The sequence below is a fragment of the Furipterus horrens genome, unplaced genomic scaffold (genome assembly GCF_987537825.1).
Source record: "Furipterus horrens unplaced genomic scaffold, mFurHor1.1.pri manual_scaffold_5, whole genome shotgun sequence".
Classification (NCBI taxonomy): Eukaryota; Metazoa; Chordata; class Mammalia; order Chiroptera; family Furipteridae; genus Furipterus; species Furipterus horrens.
The window spans coordinates 164,267,046-164,293,746 of NW_028327175.1; the positions used below are offsets into that span (position 1 = coordinate 164,267,046).

Consider the following 26,701-nt stretch of genomic DNA (forward strand, 5'->3'; position numbering starts at 1 on the left):
TTCTTTCCCAGGATAACTATTGCTATGCAGGGCCTATTGTGGTTTCATATAAATATTTGAAATATTTGTTCTAGTTCTGTGAAATACATGACAGGAAACTTGATAGGAATTGCATTGAATCTATAGATTGCTTTGGGTAGAATGAATATTTTTAATGATGCTAATTCTTCCTATCCATGAACACAGTGTGTACTTCCATTTATTTGTAGCTTCTTCAATTTCTTTCTTCAGTGTCTTATTTTCTGTGTACAGTTCTTTTATATCCTTGGTTAGGTTTATTCCTAGGTATTTTATTCTTTTTGAAGGAGTTGTGAATGGAATTATTTTCTTAATTTCCCTTTCTGATAGTTTTATTGGCATATAAAAATGCAACTGATTTCTGGATATTAATTTTGTATCCTGCTACTTTGCTGAACTCATTTATCAGTTCTAGTCGTTTTTTGGTGGAATCTTTGGGGTTCTCATCTACAGTATCATGTCATCCGCAAATAAAGACAGCTTTACTTTTTCCTTTCCAATTTAGATGCATTTTATTTCTTCTTCTTGTCTGATTGCTTTGGCTGGGACATTAGTACTATTTGAATAAGAGAGGTGAAAGCAGACAGTCTTGTCTTGTTCCTGATCTTAAGAGGCATGCCTGTACTTTTTGCCTATTGAGTATGATGCTGGCAGTGGATTTACCATATATGACCTTTATTATGTTTAGGTATATTCCCTCTATTCCCACTTTGCTGAGAGTTTTTACCATAAATATGTGCTAGATTTTATCAAATGCTTTTTCTTCATTTAGTGGCATGACATTAGGTTTTTATCCTTCATTTTGTTTGTGGTGAATCACATTTATTGATCTGTGAGTGTTGTACAACCTTGCATTCCTGTAATAAGTCCCACATGATCATGGTTTTGATCTTTTTGATGTATTGCTGTATTTGGTTTGCTAATATTTTGTTGAGGTTTTTAGCATCCATGTTTATCAGAGATATTGGCCTGTAATTTTCTTTTTTTGTAGTGTTTTTATCTAGCTTTGAATAGGATAATGCTGGCCTCGTAAAATGAGCTTGAGAGTCTTCCCACCTCTTGGACTTTTTGGACTAGTTTGAGAAGGAGAGGTGTTAGTTCTTCTCAGAATGTTTAGTAAAATTTGCCTGTGAAGCCAAATGGTCCAGGGCTTTTGTTTGTTGGAAGTTTTTTTTATTACTGCTTCAGTTTCACTAGTTGTAATCTGTCTATTCAGTTTCTCTAATTCTTCCTGATTTAGTTTTTGAAGATTGTATGTTTCTAGGAATTTATCCAATTCTGTCCAGGTTGTCCAGTTTGTTGGCATATAGTTGTTCACAATCTTTTCTTACAATTCTTTGTATATCTTTGGTGCCAGTTGTTATTTTTCTTCTTTCATTTCTGATATTATTTAGTTAGGCTCTCTTTTTTTCTTGATGAGTTTGGTTAAAGGTTTGTCATTCTTGTTTATTTTTCAAAGAACCAGCTCTTGGATTCATTGATCTTTTGTATCATTTTTTTCAGACTCTATTTCATTTATTTCTGCTCTGATCTTTATTATTTCCTTCCTGCTACTCACATGAGGCTTTGTTTGTTGTTCTTTTTCAAGTTTCTTTAAGTGTAAAGTTAGATTGTTTACTTGAGTTTTTTCTTCTTTTCTTGAGATGGGCTTGTGATACTATGAATTTCCTTCTTAGGATTGCTTTTCTTGTGTCCCACAGATTTTGTATTGTTATGTTCTTATTTTCATTTGTTTCAGCATATCTTGATTTCCTCCTTGATCTCATTCTTAACTCATTCATTGTTTAAGAACATGTTATTTAGCTTCCATGTCTTTGTGTGTTTTTCAGTGTTCTTCTTGTGATTGACTTCCAGTTTCATAGCATTGTCAAAGAAGATGCTTGATATGATTTCAATCTTCTTAAATTATCTAGACTTGATTTGTGTCCTAACATGTGGTCCAATCTGGAAAACGTTCCATGTGTACTTGAAAAGTATGTATATTCTGCTTTTGGGGTTAACAGCTCTGAAGATATCAGTTAAATCAATTTGATCTAGTGTGTTCTTTAATGCCGCTATCTTCTTGTTGATTTTGTGTCTGGAAGATCTACCCATTGAAGTCAAGGGAGTGTTAAGGTGTTAACATGCCCTACTATGATTGTATTTCTGTTGATCTCTCCTTTTATGTTCATCAAGATTTGCTTTACATATTTAGGTGCCCCTGTGTTGGGTGCATAAATGTTCCCTAGGGTTATATGCTCTTGTTGGATTGTTTCCTTTATCATTAGGCAGTGTTCTTCTGTGTCTTTTATATAGCCTTGTTTTTAAAGTCTGTTTTGTCAGATATAAGTATTGCTACCCCAGCATTTTTTCCTTTCCATTTGCATGAAATATTTTTTTCCATCCCTTTACTTTTAGTCTGCATGTGTCTTTCAATCTGAGATGGGTCTCTTGGAGACAGCATATATATGGGTCTTGTTTGCTTATCCATTCAGTTACCCTATAACTTTTGGATGTAGCATTTAAGCCATTTACATTTAAGGTGATTGTTGATAGATACGTATTTATTGACATTTTATTTAATTTTATTATTTTAAGATTTTATTTATTTATTTTTAGCGAGAAAGGACGGGAGCGAGAAAAAGAGGGGGAGAAATATCATTGTGTGGTTGCCTCTTATACACCCACAACTGGGAACCTGGCCTGCAACCCAGGCATGTACCCTGACTGGGAATCAAACTGGCAACCATTTGGTTCGCAGGCTGGCACTCAATCCACTGAGCCACACACAGCCAGGGCTACTGACATTTTATTTTTAAACTATTTTCCTCTGTCCTTCTCCTTCTCCTTCCTCTTCTTCTTCTCCTTCTTCCCCTTTAACATTTGTTGTAGTAATGGTTTGGTATTAACAAACTTCTTTAGCTTTTTCTTGTCAGGAAAGTTCTTTATTTCTCCTTCAGTTTTAAATGATCGCTTATAGGTCCTTGCTTTTCATCACCTTGAATATTTCATGCCAGTCCTTTCTGGGATAAATGTTTTTGTTGAGAAAGAAGATTACAGTCTAAACAGAGCTCCCTTGTAGGCAACTAACTTCTTTTCTTTATGGCCTTTATTATTCTATCCTTGTCTTTACACTTTCCCATTGTAATTATGATGTGTCTTGGTGTGGGCCTCTTTGGGTCCATCTTGTTTGTGACCCTGCATTTCCTGGACTTGGTGTCCTTTTCCTTCACCAGACTAGGGAAGTTTTTGGTCATTATTTAATCAAATAGGTTCTCAATCCCTTGCTCACTCTCTTCTCCTTCTGGTAGTCCCATAATGCAGATGTTATTACACTCATTTTGTCCCAAAGATTTTTTAAGCTCTTCTCATTCTTTGTAATTCTGTTTTCTTTTTGCTTCTCTGCATGGATGATTTTTCTTACCTTGTCTTCCAAATAGCTGCTTCATCTAACCTACTGTTTATTCCTTCCAGTGTATTATTTATGGTTTCTATGTTTGTTTCATGCTGTTGCATATCTTTATGATCATTACTCTAAACTCTGTAGCTGATAAATTGCTTCCTCCCTATCATTTAGTTTTTCTTCTGGATGATTCTCTCTTTTTTTTTTTTTTCTTTTTTTTTAAATTTTTGACCCGTCTCTTTGTCTTCCCATTTTGGCTGCTTCTTTGTGTTCGTTTCTATGTATTAGGTAGATCTGCAAGGACTCTGCCTCAGACCTCTGTCAGACACTGCCTGCAACTGGCCCTAGGCAACCTGTTTGGAGCTATCAGCAATCCACAGCTTCCGGCTCCCTCTGCTGGGCCTGCTATTCTGCAGGAAGGACCAGGCTGTGCACCAAGGCCTGCTTTTGCCAGCACTGAGCTCACAGTGTCTCAGAGCTCACAGAGATCCTCCTTAGTTGTTAAACTTAGTCACTGAGATAACCTCCAGCTGTACTCCTTAGCAGCCTGTATTAAGCTCCACAGTGTGGGGCAGAATAAATCCTGTGAGTGGGGCTATTGCTTCTCCTCCGGCTGATGCTGCTTGGAGGGGAGTTCTTTGCCCCAAAAGATGGCTTCTACAGTATGGGGAATGACTCAGCACAGGTACCTAGTGGCTGTTTATTAAGCTTTCTTCTCTGAGCCACCAGCCTCAGACTCTCCTCAAGTGTCTCTAGTCCACTCTGCTCTCCCACAGCCAGATTCCAGGGTAAGTGGCTACAAATGGAATTTTGTGCATTGGCCCTTTAAGAGGCTTTCTGTGTCTCCAGCCATCTCTCCCTGGTGGAAAGAAATCCCACTGCTTTTCACAACTTGATATTCTCTGGGTTCCTTTCCCAGCTCTCGTGCTATAGGCTGGGAGCCCAGCTTGGGGTTTAGACCCTACTCTTCTTAGGGGGAAACCCCTGGTCGCTGAACTAGCCCTCTGGCACTTCAGCTGCCACTCATGGGAGCCCAGCCAGCCCTCTTGTGCCTCCTGCATACTTCCTGTGAGCCAAGTTGTGGTGAAGTGTTTTCTTCTTCCTGCCCATGGTTATAAGGCTTCTCTAAGTTGGTTATTCAGGATGATTTCTCTATAATTTAGTTGTAATTCCAATTTAGTCTCAAGAGGAGGTTTGTGCAACTTCCACTTACTACTCCACCATCTTGGAAAATGCCAAATGCCAATTTTTTCCTTCTAGCTTAATAGTGATTTTAAAAAACAAGGATTAATTTTCTCACATATCATAATATTCAGTAACACTAACCAACCTTATTATAAATCAGCAAAGTTTTTTCTGAATCCTAAAATAATGTGATGCCGAACATATTAATTTTAGATATTCTTTTTCACTGTTAGTGTTACAGTCTCAACTGTAGTATTTTTCAAGCTAGATTTTTCTCATCCCCACTTTTTTTTTTTTTATTTGCCCATGGTAAAGGATATTTTTCTCTAAAGAATATAGGAAAATATTCAGTGAGGCACATCCTGAGACAAAATAGAAGTACCACAGGAATTTCATTGCTGCATTAGTGTAATAAAAACAAATTATTAAATTATATAATTACTTTTTTCTTTTAATTGTGGTTAAAAAAATACATAACATAAAATTTACCATTCTGAGGTATACAATTCATTGGCATTAACTACACTCATGATGTGGCGTAATCATCACCATTGCCTGTTCCCAGAAATTTTTCATCATCCCAAGCAGAAGCACTGTACATATTCAACAATAACTTCCCACTCCCAACCCCACTGTGTCCCTGAAAACCACTATTTTATCACCTGTCTCTATGAATTTGCCTATTATAGATATCTTGTATAAGTATTATCATACAATAGTTGCCTGTTTGTGTCTAGCTTATTTCACTTAAGCATAATTTTTCAAGCTTCATGCATGTTATAGCATGTATCAGAATTGCACCTTTTTTAGCCACCTTTTGGCTTTAGTGAATAATGCTGCTTTGAACACCAATGTACAAGTATTGTTTGAGTCCCTGCCTTTGAGGACTTTCAGATATATACCCAGAAGTGGAATTGTTGCCAGCATTGGTGTTTTTGAGTACCTTAAGATAGAAATTGAGAGTAAACTCAGAGAAATTTTTAGACTCAAGCACAAGGGGAGGCAGCACAGAGGAAAGGAAGACCTTTTGAACTCACTCCAGGGCTTGCTCTGCTTGGCTGCTTTTAAAAACTGAAACAAAGAGGGCTTGCATGGAAAGGTGGGCTTTTTGAAACAGGGGACTTGTGCCAAAAGGTGGGCTTGTGAAGGGTTCAAAAAGTGGAATTTTCCATTGCTAGGCAGGGTGGGGTTGCTTCCTCCTTCTGTAAGGTTGCTTGGCAAATATCTCCTCACCTGAGCTATGCAGGCAAAACGTGGGTATTGCTCATTGTAATAGCCATCCTAATGGGAATGAAGTAGCATCTTACTGTGATTTTGATATGTGTGGTTTACTTTTAACTGAGATGTAGAAATGCATAGAAACAAATTTACATGCTGCCTCAATTAAAATTCTTGGTAACCTGTTACATTGCATTTTGTACTTTTAAAATGCACATCTGAACTTATTGGTTGGTGTGTTAAGGTTGTTTTGAAACTGCTTTAGTATATAAATTATTTAAATGTTATATTGTATTTTTAATTTGTTTCTGACATCTTGTAAGTTTAAAACATTTATCTTCAGCAGTAACCATTTGTTAGTTAATCTCACATTTAATCAGCTTAATAAAGGACATTCGACATGGAAGTTACAGCCATTGATGCCTGCTAATGCAAGCTGCTGTGTCGACATTATCTAGCAATACATAAGAATTTCATTTTTCATTTTGTTTTTCATTTTTATTAAATTAAGTTTTTTTGAATAATGTCATCTTGCAACTGGTTCTTGCAAATAGTTCTTAAGAGTAATACCTTTCAAGGTTCCATAATCACTAGATAATTAACCTGCCAGGATTAAGTACACTAAACTTTGCCTCAGGATGCTTAACTCTCAACTAAGGTCAATTATCTCATGATGATAACTGCTTTGTCAAGAGTTACCACTTAATTCCACAGTGAATCATCACATCAACCAGTATAATGCACTTTAAGATAATTTAAGTAATAAAATACAGCTTGAAAATTAGGCAGAAGAATTCAATTTAATTATTTTATACAGATCGAAAATGATACATTTTAGATAAAACTCCCTGTTACAGACCTAGTATTTTGAATCTCACAGATGATTTCTGTTTCTAAAGATTATATGTTGCTCTATTTCATAGTCCTTTTGCTGGCAATATTCCCACATTGTTCATATTCTTGCAGGGAAATCCATTTTAAACTTATTGACCCTACAGAGTTTTAAGTATATTAAAAATATCTAGTACATACCAGGAAAATTGAAACTACCATTCCTTCCTGAGTGGTGTTTTAACTTTTTAAAAATATCTATTTTAGCCCTGGCTGGATTCTCAGTTGGTTGGAGTGTTGTCCCATGCACCAAAGGGTTGTGGGTTCAATCCCTGGTCAGGGTGTGTACAGGAGTCAACAGATCGATATCTCTCTCTCAAATCAAAAAATTATATATATGTATTTTATCAGTGAATTATAGTGAAAACAATTCTGCAATTTGTTGTGGTTGTTTTATTGTTGAGTAGCTCTTCAATCATATTAGAACAGTGATATACAGTCAAAAACAGGAATACTACTTGACACATCAGGACATTTTGAAAGAAAGATAAAATTTCACTTTAGGTATTTGAATCTATGTTTTCTAAACCTGAATAATGGCTGCATCTTCTTATATGTAAATCCTAATCATCTTTTTACCAAATCAGATGAAATAAGTTAACTTTTTCTTCTTTTACATGTTTTTCTGAGAGGAGACTTTACTGATATTTGTTGTTTACACTGTTACATTCATTTTACTCTTTCTAATAGCCATTGATTCTTTTTAAAAAGACAATATAAAAGTTAATAATCTGAAAACAGCTTCTAATTGTAAATAACCTTTAATAAACTTCTCTGAACTATTTTCTCAGTTTCTATACATCTGTAAAATGGAAGTTGTTTCCCATTTCAATATGAAAGTCTGTGTAAATTTTTTTTTCATTATCCAAAATCTTTTTAATAACAGGATGGGATCTAGAGTTAGTTTTTGTAGCGATGGCTGGCCTACGAGCCTCTTGTGTGCCCGAACTTCCTGCCCTTGATGTAGGGTTTGGTGTGGCTGTGAGGGGTTTCTTGGGGCCTTGCTGAAAGGCTTGTACACCTCTCGGCCCTTGCAAGGACCAGAGAACAAGACACTGCCACAGTCCTTGGGGGAGTCCAGGGCCAGCTGATCAAAGGTGAGGATCTTGTCCCCAGCTTTGAGGATGCTGCTCTGGGTGTGGCTGTTCACACGAACTGCATACACCTCCTGGACATGCACGTCATCGGTTATAGTTTTTACAACCACAGCAGTTTTGCCCTAGTGGCCAGGAAGCTTCATCTTCTGAATCATATGGCAAAGGGATCGAGGCAGCCAATTGGTGCAACACATGAACCATCTCTTCAGCACCACTTGGTTGAAGGTGGAGTTGATTCGTCTGGCCAGAAAGCTGTATGCCTTGACCAACAGTCTTACGTAGATGTCCTGTCTCTTGGGCTCCCTGCGCCGAACCTTCCCGTCTTTGTTGTGGTGGATGTCAACTGCCGTGATGGCGCCTTCTGCTCCACCAGGTCTGGGAAGCTAAATCTTTAAATTATATGTACCCAATATGGATAAGTGCTCTACATGCATATATCTTCAATTCAGATATTCTGTCTTTCGTTGGAAGACTTAATGTTCTTTGTAAAGGTATTATTTTTAATTTTTAGAAACACTCTTTTCTCAAGTCTATGCACATTTTATCCCCTGTTTATAAAGTATCCAGCTGTGTACTATGAAAAATAAGAGGCATTTATTGAAGAAGATACAAGAGATATTGTATATAGGACAATGATGCCTCAGTCCCCTTCACAGTAGGCGCCTTGACCCCTCATAAGGTTCTCCCAGTTGCCATCAGCTGCCCTGTCATATTTTCCTAAATCTCATCGACAGTCTGAAATCTCTTCCCTTTCAAAGGTGATTTTAGTTTTGGGAAAAACCAGAAGTCACAGGGTGCCAAATCTGGGTTGTAGTGGGGCTGAGTCACCTGGGTGATTTGATGTTTCGCAAAAAATCTCTACATTAGATGTGATGCATGAGCAGGCACATTGTCGTGATGAAGATGTCAATCGCCAGGAGCCATAGCTGCGGCCTTCTGAGTCATCCAAATAGTGTCTGTGGAGGAATGTTCAAGCTTAACGCGAATTTTGATGCAGATTTGTTGCTGTACTCAGTCATTTTGAGCGTGACAGCTACACAGTACACATAATCACTCAACTGGTATCTACCACCCCCACTGACTAGTACAGTGACGTCATCGTTGTTCACACATGTGCATTCCAGTCCACTCTCCTTGGCTGCCTGCTTACAACGATGTTGCGCAGACCATTCTCGTTATATTAACAATGATTGGACTTTCCCCAGACAGACCTCATATTCTTCTTTGAATTTTTAATCTTTTTTTCAAATCTAATTCCTTAAGATACATGATTTTCTAACACTTTCAGAGAGTTAGGATCTGTCACCAAATTGGTATTCTGACAGTAGAAGAGATGGTCTTTCCTTTCATCTTACCAAGATGTTCCCAGCATGAATGTGGGGAATTGACTTTATCTAAAATAGAAATTCCACTTTTTTTTTTAATTTTATTTTTTGGTTTTTAAATTACAGTTGTCCCATTTTTCCCCCATTGCTACCTCCACCCAGCCCACCCCTTCTCCTGCAATCATATCCCTCACCGTTGTCCATGTCCATGAGTCATTTTTACACGTTCCTTGACTAAACCCTTCCCTTACTTATCCCCTTCTCTCCCTCCCCCCTCCCCCCTATTGACTGCTATTCTGCTCCTTGTCCTATTTAGTTCATTTGTTTATATTGTTCTTTAGTTTCCTGTATTAGGTGATATCATACGGTATTTTTCTTTCGTTGCCTGGGATATTTCACTAAACATAATCCTCTCTAATTCCATCCATGTTGTCGCAAATGGCAGGAGTTCCTTCTTTCTCTCTGCTGCATAGTATTCCATTGTGTAGATGTACCACTGCTTTTTGATCCACTCATCCACAGACGGGCACCTAGGCTGTTTCTAGCACTTAACTATTGTAAACAGTGCTGCTCTGAACATAGGGGTGCATAAGTTCTTTTGAATCAGGGTTTTAGGATTTTTTTGGATATAATCCTAGTAGTGGAATCGCTGGTTCAAAAGGCAGTTCCATTTTTAGTTTTTTGAGGTAATTCCATACTGTTTTCCATACTGGCTGCACCAGTCTGCATTCCCACCAACAGTGCAGTAGGGTTCCCATTTCTCCACATCCTTGCCAGCATTTGCTGTTTGTTGATTTGTTGATGATGGCCATTCTGACTGGTGTAAAGTGGTATCTCATTGTGGTTTTTATTTGCATCTCTCTGATGGCAAGTGATATTGAGCATTTTTTCATGTGTCTATGGACCTTCTGTTTGTCCTCTTCAGAGAAGTGTTTGTTCAGTTCCTTTGCCCATTTTTTAATTGGGTTGTCTGTTTTCTTGATGTTGAGTCGCATAAGCTCTTTATATATTTTGGAGATCAGTCCCCTGTCTGAGATATCATTGGCAAATATGTTTTCCCATATGGTTGGTTTCCTTTTCATCTTGCTGATGTTTTCTTTTGCTGAGCAGAAATTCTTTAGTTTGATGTAGTCCCGTTTATTTTTTTCTTTATTTCTCTTGCCTTAGGAGATGTATCCGTGAAAATATTGTTATGTGGGTTATCTGAAATTTTCCTGCCTATGTTTTCCTCTAGGACTTTTACAGTGTCATGGCTTACATTTGAGTCTTTGATCCATCTTGAGTTTATTCTCGTGTGTGGTGTAAGTTGGTGGTCTAGTTTCACATTTTTGCAAATCCCTGTCCAGTTCTCCCAACACCATTTGTTAAAGAGGCTCTTCTCACTCCATTTTATGTTACTTCCTCCTTTATCAAATATTTAGTTGACCGTATGTTCCTGAATTTATTTCTGGGCTCTCTATTCTGTTCCACTGATCTATATGTCTATTCTTATGCCAATACCAGACTGTTTTGATCACAGTGACTTTGTAGTATTGTTTGATGTCTGGTATCGTGATTCCTCCTGCTGTGTTCTTCTGTCTCAAGATTGCTTTTGCTATTCGGGGTCTTTTTTGCTTCCATATGAATTTTTGAAGTATTTGTTCTAGGTCTGTGAAATATGTCATTGGTATTTTAAGAGGGATTGCATTGAATCTGTAAATTGCTTTGGGTAGTATGGCCATTTTAATGATGTTGATTCTTCCCATCCAAGAACATGGTATTTGCTTCCATTTATTTGTATCTTCCTTAATTTCTTTCTTCAATGTTACGTAATTTTCAGAGTATAGGTTTTTATCTCTTTGTTTAAGTTTATTCCTAGGTACTTTATTTTTCTTGTTGCTCCAGTAAATGATATTTTCTTTTTTGCCTCTGTCTCTGATATTTTATTGTTGGTGTACAGAAATGCATTAGCTTTCTGTATATTTATTTTGGACCCTGCTATTTTGCCAAATTCACTTATTATATTGAGTAGTCTTTTAGTGGAGTTTATAGAGTTTTCTAGGTATACTGTCATGTCATCTGCATATAATGATAGTTTTAATTCTTCTTCCCCAATTTGGATGCCTTTTATTTCTTTTTCTTGTCTGATTGCTGTGGCTAGGACTTCCAACACTATGTTGAATAGGAGTGAGAGAGTGGGCAGCCTTGTCTTGTTCCTGATTTGAGGGGGAATGCTTTCAGTTTTTATCCATTGAGTATGATGCTGTCTTCAGGTTTCTCGTATATAGCCTTAATTATGTTAAGGTATGCTCCCTCTATTCCCATTTTGCTGAGAGTTTTCATCATAAATCGGTGTTGTATTTTATCAAATGCTTTTTCTGCATCTATTGATATGATCATGTGATTTTTGTCTTTCATTTTGTTTATGTGATGTATTATATTTATTGATTTGCAAATATTAAACCATCCTTGCATCCCTGAGATAAATCCCACTTGATCGTGGTGTATGATCTTTTTGATGTATTGCTGGATCCTGTTTGCCAATATTTTATTGAGGATTTTAGCATCTACGTTCATCAGTGATATTGACCTGTAGTTTTCTTTCTTTGTTGTGTCTTGACCTGGTTTTGGAATTAGGGTAATACTTGCTTCATAGAAAGAGTTTGAGATTTTTCCCTCTTCTTGGGTTTTTTGGAATAGTCTGAGGAGGGTAGGAGTTAGTTCTTCCCTAAATGTTTTGTAAAATTCGCCTGTGAAGCCATCCGGTCCAGGGTGTTTGTGTGCCAGGAGATTTTTTATTACTGTTTCAATTTCCTTCTTTGTTATTGGTCTGTTGAGACTTTCTACTTCTTCTTGATTCAGTTTTGGAAGGTTATATGTTTCTAGAAATGTGTCCATTTCTTCTAGGTTGTCAAATTTCTTGCCATATAGTTGTTTGTAGTAATTTCTTACAATCGTTTGTATTTCTGTGGTATCAGTCGTGATTTCTCCTTTTTCTTTTCTGATTTTGTTTATTTGGGTCTTCTCTCTTTTCTCCTTGATGAGCCTGGCTAAATAAAGGCTTGTCAGTTTTGTTTATTTTTTCAAAGAACCAGCTCCTAGTTTTGTTGATCTTTTGAATTGTTTGTTTGGTCTCTATGTCATTTAATTCTGCTCTGATCTTGAAGATTTCCTTCCTTCTTCTTGCCCTAGGCTTTGTTTGTTGTTGTTGTTGTTCTAGTTCTTATAGCTGTAGGGTTAGATTTTTTATTTGAGATTCTTCTATCCTTTTCAGATATGCCTGTATTGCTATGAACTTCCCTCTTAGGACTGCTTTTGCTGTGTCCCATAGGTTTTGGGCTGTCAGGTGTGTTCATTATCATTAGTTTCCAGAAATTTCTTGATTTCCTCTTTGATGTCATTGTTAACCCATTCATTATTTAATAGCATGTTATTCATTCTCCATGAGTTTGGGTGTCTTTGATTTTTTTTCTCTGAGGTTGATTTTTAGTTTCAAGGCATTGTGGTCTGAAAAGATCTTGATATGATTTCAATTTTCTTGAATTTGTTGAGGCTTGTTTTGTGTCCTATCATGTGGTCTATCTTTGAAAATGTCCCATGTGCATTTGAAAAGAATGTATATTTTGCTTCTTTGGGGTGAAAAGTTCTATATATATCAGTTCAGTCCATGTGGTTTAGTATGTTGTTCAATGTCTGTATATCCTTGGTGTTTCTTTGCTTCGAAGATCTGTCTGTTGTTGATAATGCAGTGTTAAAGTCCCCTATATGAGTGTGTTGCTGTTAATATACTTCTTGTGGTCTTCTAGTATTTGCTTTATGTATTTGGTGCTCCTATGTTGGGTGCATATATGTTTATCAGTGTTATATCTTCTTGATGGATTGTTCCCTTAAGTATTATGAAATGTCTTTCTTTGTCTCTTTTTATTGCCCTTGATTTGAAATCCGTTTTGTCTGATATTAGTTCTGCTACCCCAGCTTTTTTTCCATGTCCGTTTGCTTGGAATATTTTTTATATCCCTTTACTTTCAGTCTGTGTATATTTTTTGTTTTGAGGTGTGTTTCTTGTAGACAGCAAATATGTGGGTCCTGTTTTCTTATCCATTCCGTTACCCTATGTCTTTTAATTGGAGCATTTAATCCATTTACATTTAAGGTTATTATTGACATGTATTTATTCATTTCCCTTTGTACGTGTGTTCCTCTCCTCTTTTTTTCTTCTTTTTCTTAAAACATCCCCTTTAGCATCTCTTGCAATGCTGGTTTGGTGGAGATGTATACTTTTAGTCTTCCTTAGTCTGGGAAACTCCTTATTTCACCTTCCAGTTGGAATGAAAGCCTTGCTGGGTAGAGTATTCTTAGTTGCAGGCCTTTGTTTTTCATTGCTTGACCATTCCCTTCTGGCTTGTAGTGTTTTTGTTGAGAAATCGGGCGATAGCCTTATTGGAGCTCCCTTGTATGTTATTTGCTGTTTTTCTCTTGACGCTTTTAGGATTCCCTCTTTGTCTTTGAATGTTGCCATTTTAATTATGATATGCCTTGGAGTGGGTTTTTTGGGGTTCATTTTCATTGGGACTCTTTGTGCTTCTTGAACTTGCATAACTTTTTCTCTCATCAGGTTTGGAAATTTTTTCTGTCAGTACTTCTCCTATCAGCTTTTGTATTCCACGATCCTTTTATTCTCCCTCTTAATCCGATGATCCTGATATTATTTCTTCTCATGCTATCCTGTAATTCCCTTACATCTTGTTCATATTTTTTCAGTCTTTTCTCATTTTGTTGTATTGTCTGGGAATTTTTTCCTACATTGTCCTCTATCTCACTGATTCTATCCTCTGCTTCGTTTAGCCTGCTTTTGATTGATTCTACTGTGTTTTTCAGTTCAGAGATTGTGTTCTTCATTTCTTCCTGGTTCTTGTTGATAGTTTCTATGTCTTTTTTTTATGCTGGTGTAGTTCTCTGTAAGTTCCCTGTAATTTTCTTGGAGCTGTTGGTAACTCCCTTGGATGTTGTCGTAGTTGTTTTTAAGGTTGTCGAGTATATTGAACTTCTTCACCACCATTGTTTTCAATTCCATGTCTGTCATTTGGGCTATGTCTATTCCATCTACCTCTCTTTCTGGGGATTCCTCTTTTCTTTTCATTGAGAGGTTGTTTCTGCGTCTTACCATGTTGGATTCTTCTTGCTTGTTTTTGTTTTTTGGATTTGTCTGCTTTGACTTCCCGCCTTTGTGGTATAAGATTCTTTATAGGAGATCTGGGGGTTTCAATGGTGCAGTCTCTTTGATCTCCTGAGCCTGATGTTCTTGGGGTACCCTTTATGTCATTTGTTTATGCTGTCTGGTTATATTTCAGATGCTCTTTGGTAGGATATTCCCTCTGGCTAGTTGATTGAGAGTCACTCTGTCCACTTTGTCTTGAGTTCTTTTGTGGAGATGCTGTTAAAAACATAAACACACAGCCCAGGCAGGAAACCCACCCCCTCAAAAATATCCCCCACCCTCTATCCCGCTATCATCAGCCAATGAGCCAGTATTAATATAAATGTAGAGAGATTAAGGCTTTTATACTATAGGAAGAATAGATAAGAGGTGTTTTTAGGGAGGAAAAATATGATTTTTGAGAGAGGGGTGATAGATTAATAATAGTAGCAAGTAGTGTCGAGACCATGCAAGACAGTAGGTAATATTTACATTGTATGTTAGTAATAATAAAAGAAAAAGAGGGTAGAATGCAGAGTATAGTAAGAAAGTGGAATTTTATGGTATTAGATTTATATAGTAGTTATATTCTATTTATTTAGTGTGAAAGGGATGCTAAACTAGACAGACAAACAAGTAAACCAAAATTAAAGAGGAAGAGTGAGGAGACATTTTATGAAACAAATTAAAGAGATATTTTTTTAAGAAAAAAATTTTTTTTAAAAGTAAAAATTTAAATTTAAATTAAAAATAAGAAATTTTAAAAAATTAAAATCAAATACGATACAAATAAAAAACTAAAATAGAAATAAAAATTTAAAAATATATAAAAGGAAAGTTTTTACTCAGTTCAGCCTTTGTATGTCGTCTTCTTTTTCTGGATCCACAGTTGGTCTATTGAGGCAGGCCATAGGTTCCTGATCATTGCAGCAGCGGTGTGCACCCGCAGTGGCCAGTGCATTGGTTTGGTACCTGTTGGAGCCAGCCAGGGTGCTTGTGCGCGCGCGTCCGTTTGCGTGCAAGGTGGCCTGCGAGCTAGCCTCAGGTCTGCTGAGCCGCGCCCTGGGAGTTGGTCTCTCGCCCCTTGGGGCAAGGCCTTGGACACTTGTGCACAGTGGAAGTGAGCATCTGTGAGTCGCTGCCGCCCGCTGTTCCTGCACCGCAGCCGCCCGCAGTTCTGGCACCCGCCTGGGCAGGCACAAGCAGAGCCTGTGCAAGTGGTTTGCGCTCCAGCCTGGCGCCCACTGGAGCTGGCCAGGGGTGTCTGCGCATGGTCTTCTGAATGCCCAGCGGGCCCTCCCTGCGCCCATTGGGGCACTGATCTTATGTCTGTTGGGGTGTGTCCGAGGGGCACCCAGACGCGCAGCCCCGCGCACCTGGGCCAGTGGATGAGGGCACTTCCCTATGTGCATCAGCGTGACCCAAGGGGAGGGTTGGGGAGTGGGCAAGCGCACTTCTGTGCCTGCGCACTTCTGTGCCTGCGCTCTTCAAGAATGTCCTATCACCCCTGACCTTTCCTCCCCTCTCTGCAGTTCACAAGAGAAAAATATAAAGAAAAATCACGTTCTCACATGCACAGCAGTATGCTGTTTCTTGTCTTTCGTCGCCAGATGCCACCTGGCCCCGTCCTGGCTCTGCCAGTGGGCAGAGACCCGCTCTCCTCCTGATTCCTCTTTGGGGAAGCCTGTGGTTGCCAATAAGCCTTTGTGTACTTCCAGCCGCAGCTCGGGCAGCCGCCCCAGTCAGGAATCCCATTTCGTCCCCTTTTCCTCCGCTATCCTCACTAAACAGGTTGTTCCCAGATGGATTTTCTCTAATCCAGCAGTGCCAAGGCTCGACTCCTGCCGGTGTCCAGCTGTTCACTGAGATGTTCTGTCTGCAATTAGCCCAAACTACAGATGGGTCTCGGGAGCCAGAAAGTGCAGCATCCCCTCACTCCTCCTCCATCTTCCTCTTTGTAATTCCACTTTTTAAGTATACAAAAGTGCCTTGTTTCTTTCTGGGAAAAATGGAAGTCGTCTTCCTGATACTTTTCATATAGATCTTTCCATTTTCTCTTTCTTTGTTGTAAGCGGTAAGAGGAGCCTGTGATATAGACAAAAATCTAAGATCAGCCAAGGATAGTGGAAAGAAATGTTTTCAGAGATATACATAACCCCTTCAAAAGAAATAAAATTAAAAACTTATGGTACGGTCATAAAATTCTGACATATTTATTTTGTCTGTTGAGGATAATGAAATTTCAGTAATGACTGGGGTATGGCATTATAAGATTGCTGCTTAGCTCCTGCATTCAACTTTGCCCTTAGGATCTTTCTGATACACTTTACTCTTACTCATCTGCAAAAAAGAAAAAGAGATTCACAGTAGCTCAAAGGGGGCTTCTAAAGTCAGTGCAGTGTTGTAAAGATGTGCTGGGGAAAGGATTCAGAAAGAGCCAAAGGCTACTTAACTATATGCTTTTCATCTCTCCTCCTTTCTCCTTAACTCTCTCCTTTCCTTCTGATCCTCACCACCATAACCTTCTTCTCTTTAACTCACTTTATGTCCCTCCCCTTACCCATTACATTACCTCTAAAAGTGATACGTTTTAAAATCATCCCCAAACTACGATCTGTGATTGGTAAAAAGCCCTATAAATGAAAATGGTTTAAATTGCTAGGGAGATAATCCTATTTTATGCAGTAATGCCTTTTCATATTATTCAGTATTTCAATTAATCTTTTTATTTATTTGATTGTTTCAGCTGTGCTACAAATTTGTGACTATTTTAGCGTAGTTTGTCTAGTAATGAGTTAATATTTAAAGTTCTTATTTAATATACTTAAAAGTGTTCTTATTATAGAAATTATTTAATGAAGTTGACTTATCCTTAAAAATAAAAACTACATTTATACGACTGTGGCAGAAGCATTGAACTATATTTAGAAAATCTGGTTTCTGACTCAGCTCAAATTTTTTTCTGTGCCTTTCATCTTTCACATTAGGAAGATAATTGTCAAAAATTATATAGGTTCTGTATGTTAGTAGTATTTATCAATAGTAATTTCATAGCTTTGACGATTCTATAATAGTTATATAAAATGCCCACATTTGGAAAATACTTAAGGTCCTTTTTCTGATCCAGATCCAATGCTGGATCCTACACTGCATTTAGTTATCTTATTTCCTTGATGTCTTTAATCTGGAACAATTTCTCATTTTTTCTATGTCTTTTATGACCAGACACTTTTGAAGAGTCAGTATTTTGTAGAATATCCTTCAGGTTAGGATTGACTGATATTTCCTGTGATCAATGCTGTGTTGGCAGGAATACTTACAACTGGTGTTGTGTCTTTTTTCATATATCAAGACTTAAATTTATTGGTGATATTATTAACTATGATCACTGGGTTGAGATGTTGACCCAGTTCACACACTTTAAAGTTACTATTTTTCCTTTCTAATTTAATTAATAAGTAATCTGTGGGAAAATACAAGAGAATGTAAATATTTTTTCTTTTATAATATTTTTACCCACTACTTTTAGCATTTGTTGATCTTGCCTCCAATAATTATTGTGGTATTTGCCAAAAGTGATTTTTCTATTTCCATCATTTCTTCTATATTTATTAATTGGAATTCTCTGTGAGGAAGAACTGACCCTGGCTCACATTTCTTTATTTCTTTTAGTGCAAATTAGTGGCAAAATGTATATCTTCTTATATTCCCTTCTTTGTAACATGCAATAGAGCACACTATAGATACTCTTTGCACTTCAGCTTTTTTCTTCTTAAATATGTCTTGGAAATCATTCCATAAAAGCTCATACAGAGTTTCCTCATTTTTTATACCTGCATTGTACTCCATTGTGTGAGTATACCACAGTTTATTCAATCACTCTTATATATGGACATTCAAGTTGTTTCTAGTATTTTCCAATTGAAAACAATCTTTTAATGAGTAATCTTGTATTCTCATATTTTTATGTCATTAGAGGTATTTCTTCAGGGTAAATTCCTACAAATGGGATTGTTGAGTCAAAGGATAAGTGCTTATGTAGTTATATTAGATATTGCCAAATTCCTCTTCAAAAGAGTTATAACTATTTTCATTTCGAACAGCAATGTGTATGAATGTCTCTTTCCAATGGGGTTATTTTAATGTCTGGTTTATAAGGCATTGGCATCAAATACAATTCATTAGAAGGGTAAATTTGTAGTCTTATTTCAAAAGCAATTTCTATAAGAATTAAAACTGTAACAATAATGCAAAATTAAAATTAACCTGTAGTTAAGTAAAATTTGAATGTTCTCTTCACTTTTGACTTATTGCATCCTTTTTCCTTCATAAAATAGAAAATAGTTCATTGCATGGGCTATTCAGTTGACTCTTCAATTTGAATGACAATTCTAAAATGTATAACTTTTGGAACAGTATGAAGAAATCCTCTGTAGATAATGAATGAGGCAAAACTGAAAAATACTCAGCCTTAACATTTTTGTAGTTTAAAAATGCACATAATATTTTTTCTGCCCTCTAGGCAATAGCATTAGGTGACATCATGCACAATGTGTGTTTGTATACTTTGCTTTTCCTTCTTTTATTATTTTCCTATATTTTTGTTTGTACAGCAACTGGGTGGACTGAAATTCAGTTCTGACAGTAACTACCCGGAGTTAACACTAGAGTCCACAGGCTTAAGGACTCAGTTTTCCATAACACTGCCCCTATTTCAGACTCCAGTGATCTGTGGGAGTGCCCGAGCCACCTATGCTTCTGACCAACTCGGCTACAAGTTCAGGGATTCCCATGGTTCTTTCAGGCTTGATAATTCACCTAAATGACTCGTAAAACACAAGAAAGCACTATACTCAACAATTAGAGTTTTATTGTGAAGGATACAACTCAGGAGCAGTCAAATAAAGAGATGTATAGGGACATAACTGGAAGGATGCAGTTTCCATGCCTTCTCCTCTTAGAGTCATGGCATATTACCCTCCTAGCACATCAGTGTGTTAACATAACAGGAAGCTCCAATAAGCTTTTGTGTCCAAAGTTTTTATTGCAGTTTTATTATATAAATGTGGCAGTTTTATTGTATAGATGTGGCTGATTAAGTCATTGGCCACATGATTAAACTCAATTCCCAGCCCTTTCGTCTTTGGAGGTTGGGCTGACCCCATAGTCAATCCTGAATCTATCTAGAAGCCCACAATGAGTCACTTTTTTAGCATTAGAAAAATACTCCTATCCCTCAGGAAATATCAAGGGATTTTTTTTTAAGTATAGTTGATATATAATATTATGTTAGTTTCAGATTCACAACATAGTGATTGAAAGCTCTGTGCAGTAACCCAGGATGAAGAATAGATATATTCTTTATTATATCACATTAAAGGTGTAATGAATAGGTTGTCATTTCTACAAGCTTTATAATTGGAATGTAGACTCATATAATCTAATCAGTAAAAATGAGAGAGTACAAATATGTGAAATTTAGAATGGAAACTGAGAAATTTGTAAGAAAGTTTATTGCAAGACCACAACCTGACTTCTAGGGATGCATATTGCTGCAAGGTTGTTTATTATTTGTAGTCCTGTTCAATGGGCAGAGCTAGGAAATATGTGTGTGATATGCACGCACACACACACATAAATGTACATGTATAGACCTATATACACATACTTATCGATATACATAGACATCTGTAATGTATATTTAATTTTTTAACCTAACCCATGAATTTATGCTGTTACTACCAGTTCAACTTTAGGGATACATAGTTTTAACCTAACCTCTCCTATAATATATTTTTCTTTCTATCCTTTCACATTAAGAGGCTGGTTTGTTAGGATAATGGGTATGTTAGAATTAGAAGTCCACATACTTGCTCATTTAGTTTATGCCATAGAACATACACAACAGTCTCACAAATAATCTTCTTAAGACTACCACTTCCATTATGATTACTGAAAATAGTTTTAGTTTTTTTACTTTTATCTATATTTTCTCCCATTTTAAAAAGAAAGCCTCAATGGGAACAATATTCCTTGAGTTCTCTTATGTTGTTAACCATTTGTAGCCTTTTTACTTGAAATTAAGTTTTGCTGGATATAAAATTTTTGCCTCATATCTTCTTTCCGTGTGTGTGTGTGTGTGTGTGTGTGTGTGTGCAGGCACGCTTTAGGTATATTTTATTGATTATGCTATTAAAGTCCCAGTTTTATTTTCCCATTTGCCCCCCTCCACAGAATATGCCCTTTCCCTCCAACAAACAGCGCCATGCATATAAGTTATTCAACTTCATCATTTCCTGTACTATTCTTAACATCCCCCTGTCTATTTTATTCCTACCAATTATGCTTCTTAATCCCTGTACCTTTTTACTCATTCTCCTCCTCCCCCCTCCCCACTGATAACCCTTCATATGATCTCCATATCTATGGTTCTGATACTGTTCTAGTTGTTTTCTTAAGTGTGTCCCTTTAACATTTCATATAATAAGGGTTTGGTGATGATGAACTCCTTTAGCTTTCCATGTCTGGGAAGCATTTTGTTTTCCCTTCCATTCTAAATAATAGCTTTGCTGGATAGAGTAGTCTTGGTTGTAGGTCCTTGCTTTTCATCACTTTGAATACTTCTTGCCAGTCCTTTCTTTTCCTTTTTTTAATTAATTTATTTTAATTGTTTTTCTATTATAGTTGTCCCACATTTTCCCCCCATTGCTCCCATCCACTCCACCCACTGCTTCTCCCACAGTCAATACCCACCCTGTTGTCCGTGTCCATGGGTCATTTATACTAGTTCCCTGACGAGACCCTTCCCCTTCTTACCCAACTTCTCCCTTTCCCCTCCCCCCCTGGTCAGTGTTAGTCTGCTCCTTGTTTACATGCCTCTGGTTCAATTTTGCTTGCTTTTTTATGTTGTTTATTAGTTTCCTTTATTAGGTGATATCATATGGTATTTGTCTTTTGATGCTTGGCTTAGATGAGTGGATCAAAAAACTGTAGTACGTTTACACAATGGAACACTATGCAGCAGAAAGAAAGAAGGAACTCCTGCCATTTGCAACAACATGGATGGAACTGGAGAGAATTACGCTTGCCAGTCCTTTCTTACCTGCAGAGTTTCTGTTGAGAAATCAGTTGATAGTCTTATGGGAACTCCTTTGTAGGTAACTCTCTTCTTTTCTTTTGCTGCTTTTAAGATTCTTTATCTTTAGCTTTAGACATTTTTATTATAATGTATCTTGCTCTGGTCTTCTTTGGATCTAGCTTATTTGGGACTCTCTGTGCTTCCGGGACCTATATTTCTATTTTCTTCACCAAATTAAGGAAGTTTTCCTCCATTATTCTTTCACATCAGTTTTCAATTTCTTGCTCTTTCTCTTCTCCTTCTTGCATCCCTATTATTCAGATGTTGGCACTTTTGGAAATGTCCCAGGGTCTTCTTAAACACTCCTCTTTTTAAAAAAATTTTTTGTTTCTTCATTTTGTTTAGGTTGAATGTTTATTTCTTCCTTATGTTCCAAATCGTTGATTTGAATCCTTGCTTCCTTCCCATCACCATTAGTTCCCTGTATGTTTTTCTTTATTTCACTTTGTATAGCCTTCACTTGTTCCTTTATTTTTGTGACTGTACTCAGTCATTTCTCTGAGCGTCCTTATCACCAGTGTTTTGAACTCTGCACCTGGTAAGTTGGCTATCTCCTTTTTGCTCAGTTATTTTTCTGGAGTTTTGATCTGTTCTTTCATTTGGGGCATACATGTTTGTCTCCTCAATTTGACAGCCTCCTTGTGTTTGCTTCTGTGTATTAGGTAGAGCTGCTGCACTTGTTACATTCTAAAGGTCAGAGCCTTAGGTATTCATCATTACAGGGCAACCCATTTCACCACTTTGTGGTGCTATATGTGGGGGAGGGGTCAGAGAGGGAACAATGCCACTTGCTTGGCACTTGCCCCTGTTCCAGTCACTTCACCCACTTCCCATATGCGACTAGTATACCTCTAGCTGTTGCCCTGGTGATGGTTCCTAGATTGGGTGTATTTTTGTACATTCTACAATCATGGGGACCCTCTAAACGGACCCTTTTTAGAGGCAATTTCTTCCACCACCCCTACCCCCACTTGTTTTCACAGCAAGAAGCTATGAGGCTTTATTTTCCCATCGCTGGGACCATGAGCTAAGTGGTCTAGCCTGGGGCTAGGTTCATCCTCAGGCGTTCCTTTGGGCTTTTATCCACCACACGTGAATGTAGAACCACTAGTTCTACTGACCAGTCATAGCTGCTGCCTTGCCACCACTGCCTCACCTCCACCACACAGCATTCTCTCCACCCAGACATTTTTTTTCATGTCTTGTGTCATTTTATTAATGTATTTTAGCTTGGTTTGAAATACGTTTTAATTTGCATCTGTTTTGTGATCCATCTTTCTGGCATGCTGTCATTGTATGTAGAGATTTGATTCTGTTCTATTCTGTTAAGTCACCTCTGTTGCAACTATGTACCACCACCTTTTTAAGTCTTGGACCGGGGCTAGGGGGGAGAGATGTACTTTAACCTGAATCTATACACTCTCTAAATCTAACTACCATGGGAAATATAGAGGCAGAGGAGCTTGTTGAATAACATTGCATAAGTGCATTCAGCAAAATCTAGACAAAAGTCTCAATTTTTTAAACCAAAATTTTTTAATGGAGAGAGAATTCATAGATTAAGAGAGACCTAGAGGACATGTTATCTAATGACAGAGCATAGACTTTGTTTGGATCCCAATACTAATTTGAAACAAACTGTTTGATGTTAAGAAAAAATAAATAAAAGGGAAACAAACTGTTTGAAAAAAGAAACAAGGCAGTAGGGGAGGTGTAAACAGTGATTGGATTGTTTGTTGCTATTAGGGAAATGCTGTTATTTTTTTTAAGTGGGTAGTGATGTTCTAGTTATATTTTAAATTATTTTTATCTTTTAGACATTAAAATTATATACATATTATATATAATTATATGTATTTATTTATATATTATTTATAATTACATATAATTATAGATATATATGTATATTTATTCAGAGAACACATTACTGACAAAGTAGTGTTTGAGCAGAGACGATCTGGAGGACATATATCTGAGGGAGGAACATTCCAGGCAGATGCACAGAAAGTAAATAACTTCAGTGAAACTAGTGGCTAGAAAACGAGATTAGTAGGAGATGAGCTATATGGGGTGCTAGATTATTCAAAGTCTGGGAGGCCATTTTAAGGGCTTTGTCTTTGATTTTTAATTAGAAGAAGGAAATTGGATGTGCGATTTTAAACAAGGGAGTAGAAATGTGATGTACCTTTTAAAGAGATTACTCTGGCTGCTACGTTTATTCATTTAACAAGTAGTTTTCAGTGACTGTTTTTGCTAGATACTACTAAATTCTGGGAATATAAAACACAAAAATACCTGCCTTGATGAAACTGATGCATTAATAAGAAAGAATACACTATCAAGGAGGCAAAGGCAGAACTAGAGGCTTATCCTTAGGTGATGGCAATAATCTAAGCAAAAGATGATAGTGGTTTAGACCAAGGTAATAGTGGCAGAAGTAGTGAGAAGTGTTTGTTTTAATTCTGGATATATTTTGAAGATAGAACCAACAAAATTTGCTAATAGATTGAAACTGTGACTGAAAGAAAGAAGTGTCAAGGATAACCACATCTTCTTGTTAAAATAGCATATGAGATTATTGTTTGTGACTAGGATTTTCATATTACTTCCAGTTGTCACCTTTTCATAGTTAGGAAAATATCATGAAGTAGGACATCTGAGGCTTACTCATCTACATTGGTCCTGATTTCAACTATGGATAATAGATTTCCAAATTTTTATCATTTCCACTCAGCCTCTTAAGGGTTAATGGTATAGATTCACATTAATGCTTCCTCTTAAGGGTTAATGGTATAGATTCATATTAATGCTTCATCTGTATGCCATATCTAGTATTCTTCAGCATGTTATGATTATTAGAGTCATGGAACCCCTCATCTCTTAGCAAGTTAAGCTGTGTGGCAATGGCAAGTTCATTTAACTTGTATAGCCCTTAATTTTCTCATCTGAAAAATGGTAACAGGCATACTCTGTTTTTTGGGGTTTTTTTTCAGTATTAAGTAAAGTCTGTGACTATGACTTCAGAAACACAAAGGCTATATAAAAACAAGGCAGTGATGTAATTATTCCAATTTTTATTTACTTTTTTCTCTAACATAATACAAAATAAGTATAATAGAATCTATATGCTCTTGAGCACAGACATAAGTATAAAAGAATAAATATTCTTCACTATTTTGATAATACCCAAATTGTGTGCTTTGGTAATCAGAATAAAAACAGAATTGTTAGGTGATAGATTTTTTAAAAGAATAGAACTGAAAGTTTATTTTAGTTTTTTTCCTTTTAGCTTAAGGTACTGTCTTAGAGATTTAATGTCCTTTAATTTGACAATTTATTTAGAGTACATATTCTGTGTCAAGCACTGTGTTCTGCACTAGGTATTTGAAGAATGTTAACTCGGCTATTATACAGTCAGTTACTTATCACAGTCTTTCCTCTAGTCATTTTCCAAAATAGGAGTTTCTAATGTGTTTTCACATATTGAGTTCAGGTCCAGACTGGGTGTCCAAGCTAATGTGAATAATTTCAAGGGCTTTAATTTTGTTATAATCCTGTACTAATTTAACAAGCCCAGGGACTTTGGTTTCCACCAAAAGCATCTGTTAGCCCCCTCTTCCTCTCTGGTTTCAATGCATGATGTAGAGAAGAAAGACTAAGGGACCGGGACTTGAGCTCCCTATTATCAAATTTTGCTACCTAAGAAACATAAGAGTTAAATCTTTCACATTTTTCTGTATTCAAGAGTTGATTGGCTCCTTTATTTTTAATTCTCTGTCTTTGCAAGGGTAGTCTAATGTTCATTCAGAAATCTGACTGCTTATAGGATTTGTGTTATTTCCAAAGCCAAATATAGATGGCATTCCCATTATTGTTGATTTATTATTGAACTACTGTTCCTTTTGAGCTATAATGAATAATTTATTTTGAGAAGTAATGTATGTTTTCAGTAATTGACCTGAATAAAACTATTAAACATGGAGGCATTCATTAATAGAATGGATATTAATAGTAATTTATTCAAATTAAGATATATTTTTTAATTTGATAAATAGAATTATTTTATTATAGCATCAAACCAACTTCGATAATTTGTAGAAAATTAATTCCTTACAACATGAAGAAATATACGTTTTCTTTCTCTCAGCATAGTATTAATTCATAAATAACCTCTTCAGTTCCTGCCTCTTCCAAGAAGGATATTCTAAATTCAGAATTTTGTTTACACCTTTATAATTAAACTTCACATTTGTTATAGTGAAGTCAGACTTTATTTCCTGTTATGTGAAACTAGAAATATACCGCAAGGAATACTACAAAATAAAATAGCAGGACTTTTTCTTATAGTTGAGGACATTTAGACAGCTGCAAAATGGGTGAGAAATATAGAAATGTACCAAGCAATATTATCAAAACTAAATGCTACTTAGTGCTATTTTCCAAATAACAAATGTAAGTGAAAGAATTATGAAACTAGATTAATTTAAAAATGTGATTTTTTTATTTTATTTTTTATTCCATTACAGTTATCCCATTTTTTCCCCGTTTGTCCCCCTCCTCCCACACTTCTCAGGCAATCCCCACACCATTGTTCAGGTTCATGGGTCATGCATATGTTTATATAATGTGTTAATTACTCTGCAGCAAGTGCATGGGAAGAAGTAGGCCTTTTCTCGAAATATTTGATCTCTGTTTCTTAATATATTCTCACTTAGATTTATATTAACTGAGCTCAGGATTTTCATTTTTTTTTTCTTTTAACAATCAGAAAAATACCCCTAAAACGTCACTGATTTAGTTATCAGATTCCCTATATCTCTGTCTGTAAATAGGTAACATAAGTACAGGGAATATTTCTGGAAAGGTTGCTCATACCTAAATCAATCTCAAGGTAAAGCCTTTAAAAATTACCTGTATTGTAAGACAATAGAATGTCTTGAATAGTGAGGTAGAGAAGTAGAAGGGTAGATGGATAAATTAATTTGATTACTTATCTTTTGGTACCTCTAATTCTTAGGAAAGTAATTGAAATATATTTAATCTAATTAAGCAGTTTTCAGCTGTTTTTATCTCATAGCACACATAAACTACTTACTAAAATTCTGTGGCACACCAAAAAACATATTTTTTCCATAAAACAAGAAATAAGTATAATTTTGATTGGTTTACAAAATAAAATAATAATAGTAATTATGTACCTTCTTGCTCCAAAGTGACTTTAAAAAATCATGGGCCTATACTTGCATGTAAGGACTTCTGGTATCAAGAATT

The 26,701-nt window shown here is 36.4% G+C and overlaps 1 protein-coding gene and 1 pseudogene across 1 annotated transcript in view; one reads left to right on the forward strand and one right to left on the reverse strand.

Moving 5' to 3' along the window:
- The window catches only part of ADK (adenosine kinase), a 648,653-nt gene that overhangs the window by 458,222 nt on the left and 163,730 nt on the right, over positions 1-26,701 (forward strand). The window lies entirely within an intron of this gene.
- LOC150010313 (large ribosomal subunit protein eL18 pseudogene) lies at positions 7,619-19,085 on the reverse strand (annotated as a pseudogene).